We start from the raw sequence: 7,390 nt of genomic DNA, 5'->3' as shown, positions 1-7,390 counted from the left end.
ATAAATAAAATTTAATAAAGCATAGGATAAAACAACATAAATTCAATTTAATAAAGCATAGGATAAAACAACATAAATACAATTTAATAAAGCATAGGTTAAAACAACATAAATACAATATAATAAAGCATAGGATAAAACAACATAAATTCAATTTAATAAAGCATAGGATAAAACAACATAAATACAATTTAATAAAGCATAAGATAAAACAACATGAATACAATTTAATAAAGCATAGGTTAAAACAACATAAATACAATTTAATAAAGCATAGGATAAAACAACATAAATACAATTTAATAAAGCATAGGTTAAAACAACATAAATACAATTTAATAAAGCACAGGATAAAACAACATAAATACAATTTAATAAAGCATAAGACAAAAAAACATAAATACAATTTAATAAAGCATATGTTAAAGCAACATAAATACAATTTAATAAAGCATAGGTTAAAACAACATAAATACAATTTAATAAAGCATAGGATAAAACAACATAAATACAATTTAATAAAGCTTAGGATAAAACAACATAAATACAATTTAATAAAGCATAGGATAAAACAACATAAATACAATTTAATAAAGCATAGGATAAAACAACATAAATACAATTTAATAGAGCATAGGCTAAAACAACATAAATACAATTTATAAAGCATAGGATAAAACAACATAAATACAATTTAATAAAGCATAGAATAAAACAACATAAATACAATTTAATAAAGCATAGGATTAAACAACATAAATACTATTTAATAAAGCATAGGATAAAACCACATCAATACAATTTAATAAAGCACAGTATAAAACAACATAAATAAAATTTAATAAAGCAAAGGATACAACAACATAAATACAATTTAGTAAAGCATAGGTCAAAATAACATAAATGCAATTTAATAAAGCATAGGATAAAACAACATAAATACAATTTAATAAAGCATAGGATAAAACAACATAAATAAAATTTAATAAAGCATAGGATAAAACAACATAAATACAATTTAATAAAGCATAGGCTAAAACTACATAAATACAATTTAATAAAGCTTAGGATAAAACAAATTAAATACAATATAATAAAGCATAGGATAAAACAACATAAATTCAATTTAATAAAGCATAGGATAAAACAACATAAATACAATTTAATAAAGCATAGGATAAAATAACATAAATACAATTTAATAAAGCATAGGTTAAAACAACATAAATACAATTTAATAAAGCATAGGACAAAACAACATAAATACAATTTAATAAAGCATAGGTTAAAACAACATAAATACAAGTTAATAAAGCATAGGATAAAACAACATAAATACAATTTAATAAAGCATAGGACAAAACAACATAAAAACTATTTAATAAAGCATAGTTTAAAACAACATAAATACAATTTAATAAAGCATAGGATAAAACCACAGAATTACAATTTAATAAAGCATAGGATAAAACAACATAAATACAATTTAATAAAGCATAGGACAAAACAACATAAATACAATTTAATAAAGCATAGGATAAAACAACATAAATACAATTTAATGAAACATAGGATAAACATCATAAATACAATTTAATAAAGCATAGGATAAACAACATAAATACAATTTAATAAAGCATAGGCTAAAACTACATAAATACAATTTAATAAAGCTTAGGATAAAACAAAGTAAATACAATATAATAAAGCATAGGATAAAACAACATAAATTCAATTTAATAAAGCATAGGATAAAACAACATAAATACAATTTAATAAAGCATAAGATAAAACAACATGAATACAATTTAATAAAGCATAGGTTAAAACAACATAAATACAATTTAATAAAGCATAGGATAAAACAACATAAGTACAATTTAATAAAGCATAGGTTAAAACAACATAAATACAATTTAATAAAGCACAGGATAAAACAACATAAATACAATTTAATAAAGCATAAGACAAAAAAACATAAATACAATTTAATAAAGCATATGTTAAAGCAACATAAATACAATTTAATAAAGCATAGGACAAAACAACATAAATACAATTTAATAAAGCATAGGTTAAAACAACATAAATACAAGTTAATAAAGCATAGGATAAAACAACATAAATAAAATTTAATAAAGCATAGGATAAAACAACATAAATAAAATTTAATAAAGCATAGGTTAAAATAACATAAATACAATTTAATAAAGCATAGGACAAAACAACATAAAAACTATTTAATAAAGCATAGTTTAAAACAACATAAATACAATTTAATAAAGCATAGGATAAAACCACAGAATTACAATTTAATAAAGCATAGGATAAAACAACATAAATACAATTTAATAAAACATAGGACAAAACAACATAAATACAATTTAATAAAGCATAGGATAAAACAACATAAATACAATTTAATGAAACATAGGATAAACAACATAAATACAATTTAATAAAGCATAGGATAAACAACATAAATACAATTTAATAAAGCATAGGCTAAAACTACATAAATACAATTTAATAAAGCTTAGGATAAAACAAAGTAAATACAATATAATAAAGCATAGGATAAAACAACATAAATTCAATTTAATAAAGCATAGGATACAACAACATAAATACAATTTAATAAAGCATAAGATAAAACAACATGAATACAATTTAATAACGCATAGGTTAAAACAACATAAATACAATTTAATAAAGCATAGGATAAAACAACATAAATACAATTTAATAAAGCATAGGATAAAGCAACATAAATACAATTTAATAAAGCATAGGATAAAACAACATAAATACAATTTAATAAAGCATAGGATAAAACAACATAAATAAAATTTAATAAAGCATAGGTTAAAATAACATAAATACAATTTAATAAAGCATAGGACAAAACAACATAAAAACTATTTAATAAAGCATAGTTTAAAACAACATAAATACAATTTAATAAAGCATAGGATAAACAACATAAATACAATATAATAAAGCATAGGATAAAACAACATAAATTCAATTTAATAAAGCATAGGATAAAACAACATAAATACAATTTAATAAAGCATAAGATAAAACAACATGAATACAATTTAATAAAGCATAGGTTAAAACAACATAAATACAATTTAATAAAGCATAGGATAAAACAACATAAATACAATTTAATAAAGCATAGGTTAAAACAACATAAATACAATTTAATAAAGCACAGGATAAAACAACATAAATACAATTTAATAAAGCATAAGACAAAAAAACATAAATACAATTTAATAAAGCATATGTTAAAGCAACATAAATACAATTTAATAAAGCATAGGTTAAAACAACATAAATACAATTTAATAAAGCATAGGAAAAACAACATAAATACAATTTAATAAAGCATAGGCTAAAACTACATAAATACAATTTAATAAAGCTTAGGATAAAACAAATTAAATACAATATAATAAAGCATAGGATAAAACAACATAAATTCAATTTAATAAAGCATAGGATAAAACAACATAAATACAATTTAATAAAGCATAGGATAAAATAACATAAATACAATTTAATAAAGCATAGGCTAAACAACATAAATACAATTTAATAAAGCATAGGACAAAACAACATAAATACAATTTAATAAAGCATAGGTTAAAACAACATAAATACAAGTTAATAAAGCATAGGATAAAACAACATAAATAAAATTTAATAAAGCATAGGATAAAACAACATAAATAAAATTTAATAAAGCATAGGTTAAAATAACATAAATACAATTTAATAAAGCATAGGACAAAACAACATAAAAACTATTTAATAAAGCATAGTTTAAAACAACATAAATACAATTTAATAAAGCATAGGATAAAACCACAGAATTACAATTTAATAAAGCATAGGATAAAACAACATAAATACAATTTAATAAAGCATAGGACAAAACAACATAAATACAATTTAATAAAGCATAGGATAAAACAACATAAATACAATTTAATAAAGCATAGGATAAAACAACATAAATACAATTTAATAAAGCATAAGATAAAACAACATGAATACAATTTAATAAAGCATAGGTTAAAACAACATAAATACAATTTAATAAAGCATAGGATAAAACAACATAAATACAATTTAATAAAGCATAGGTTAAAACAACATAAATACAATTTAATAAAGCACAGGATAAAACAACATAAATACAATTTAATAAAGCATAAGAAAAAAAAACATAAATACAATTTAATAAAGCATATGTTAAAGCAACATAAATACAATTTAATAAAGCATAGGTTAAAACAACATAAATACAATTTAATAAAGCATAGGATAAAACAACATAAATACAATTTAATAAAGCTTAGGATAAAACAACATAAATACAATTTAATAAAGCATAGGATAAAACAACATAAATACAATTTAATAAAGCATAGGATAAAACAACATAAATACAATTTAATAAAGCATAGAATAAAACAACATAAATACAATTTAATAAAGCATAGGATTAAACAACATAAATACTATTTAATAAAGCATAGGATAAAACCACATCAATACAATTTAATAAAGCACAGTATAAAACAACATAAATAAAATTTAATAAAGCAAAGGATACAACAACATAAATACAATTTAGTAAAGCATAGGTCAAAATAACATAAATGCAATTTAATAAAGCATAGGATAAAACAACATAAATACAATTTAATAAAGCATAGGATAAAACAACATAAATAAAATTTAATAAAGCATAGGATAAAACAACATAAATTCAATTTAATAAAGCATAGGATAAAACAACATAAATACAATTTAATAAAGCATAGGTTAAAACAACATAAATACAATTTAATAAAGCATAGGTTAAAACAACATAAATACAATTTAATAAAGCATAGGAAAAACAACATAAATACAATTTAATAAAGCATAGGCTAAAACTACATAAATACAATTTAATAAAGCTTAGGATAAAACAAATTAAATACAATATAATAAAGCATAGGATAAAACAACATAAATTCAATTTAATAAAGCATAGGATAAAACAACATAAATACAATTTAATAAAGCATAGGATAAAATAACATAAATACAATTTAATAAAGCATAGGTTAAAACAACATAAATACAATTTAATAAAGCATAGGACAAAACAACATAAATACAATTTAATAAAGCATAGGTTAAAACAACATAAATACAAGTTAATAAAGCATAGGATAAAACAACATAAATAAAATTTAATAAAGCATAGGATAAAACAACATAAATAAAATTTAATAAAGCATAGGTTAAAATAACATAAATACAATTTAATAAAGCATAGGACAAAACAACATAAAAACTATTTAATAAAGCATAGTTTAAAACAACATAAATACAATTTAATAAAGCATAGGATAAAACAACATAAATACAATTTAATAAAGCATAGGTTAAAACAACATAAATAAAATTTAATAAAGCATAGGATAAAACAACATAAATAAAATTTAATAAAGCATAGGTTAAAATAACATAAATACAATTTAATAAAGCATAGGACAAAACAACATAAAAACTATTTAATAAAGCATAGGTTAAAACAACATAAATACAATTTAATAAAGCATAGGATAAAACAACATAAATACAATTTAATAAAGCATAGGTTAAAACAACATAAATACAATTTAATAAAGCACAGGATAAAACAACATAAATACAATTTAATAAAGCATAAGACAAAAAAACATAAATACAATTTAATAAAGCATATGTTAAAGCAACATAAATACAATTTAATAAAGCATAGGATTAAACAACATAAATACAATTTAATAAAGCATAAGATAAAACAACATGAATACAATTTAATAAAGCATAGGTTAAAACAACATAAATACAATTTAATAAAGCATAGGATAAAACAACATAAATACAATTTAATAAAGCATAGGTTAAAACAACATAAATACAATTTAATAAAGCACAGGATAAAACAACATAAATACAATTTAATAAAGCTTAGGATAAAACAACATAAATACAATTTAATAAAGCATAGGATAAAACAACATAAATACAATTTAATAAAGCATAGGATAAAACAACATAAATACAATTTAATAGAGCATAGGCTAAAACAACATAAATACAATTTATAAAGCATAGGATAAAACAACATAAATACAATTTAATAAAGCATAGAATAAAACAACATAAATACAATTTAATAAAGCATAGGATTAAACAACATAAATACTATTTAATAAAGCATAGGATAAAACCACATCAATACAATTTAATAAAGCACAGTATAAAACAACATAAATAAAATTTAATAAAGCAAAGGATACAACAACATAAATACAATTTAGTAAAGCATAGGTCAAAATAACATAAATGCAATTTAATAAAGCATAGGATAAAACAACATAAATACAATTTAATAAAGCATAGGATAAAACAACATAAATAAAATTTAATAAAGCATAGGATAAAACAACATAAATTCAATTTAATAAAGCATAGGATAAAACAACATAAATACAATTTAATAAAGCATAGGTTAAAACAACATAAATACAATTTAATAAAGCATAGGTTAAAACAACATAAATACAATTTAATAAAGCATAGGAAAAACAACATAAATACAATTTAATAAAGCATAGGCTAAAACTACATAAATACAATTTAATAAAGCTTAGGATAAAACAAATTAAATACAATATAATAAAGCATAGGATAAAACAACATAAATTCAATTTAATAAAGCATAGGATAAAACAACATAAATACAATTTAATAAAGCATAGGATAAAATAACATAAATACAATTTAATAAAGCATAGGTTAAAACAACATAAATACAATTTAATAAAGCATAGGACAAAACAACATAAATACAATTTAATAAAGCATAGGTTAAAACAACATAAATACAAGTTAATAAAGCATAGGATAAAACAACATAAATACAATTTAATAAAGCATAGGACAAAACAACAGAAAAACTATTTAATAAAGCATAGTTTAAAACAACATAAATACAATTTAATAAAGCATAGGATAAAACCACAGAATTACAATTTAATAAAGCATAGGATAAAACAACATAAATACAATTTAATAAAGCATAGGACAAAACAACATAAATACAATTTAATAAAGCATAGGATAAAACAACATAAATACAATTTAATGAAACATAGGATAAACATCATAAATACAATTTAATAAAGCATAGGATAAACAACATAAATACAATTTAATAAAGCATAGGATAAAACAACATAAATACAATTTAATAAAGCATAAGATAAAACAACATGAATACAATTTAATAAAGCATAGGTTAAAACAACATAAATACAATTTAATAAAGCAT

This window comes from Phyllobates terribilis, unplaced genomic scaffold (genome assembly GCF_046119375.1).
Source record: "Phyllobates terribilis strain yellow unplaced genomic scaffold, ASM4611937v1 Scaffold_20__1_contigs__length_20440879, whole genome shotgun sequence".
Classification (NCBI taxonomy): Eukaryota; Metazoa; Chordata; class Amphibia; order Anura; family Dendrobatidae; genus Phyllobates; species Phyllobates terribilis.
Note: the sequence above shows the minus strand (reverse complement) of the source record.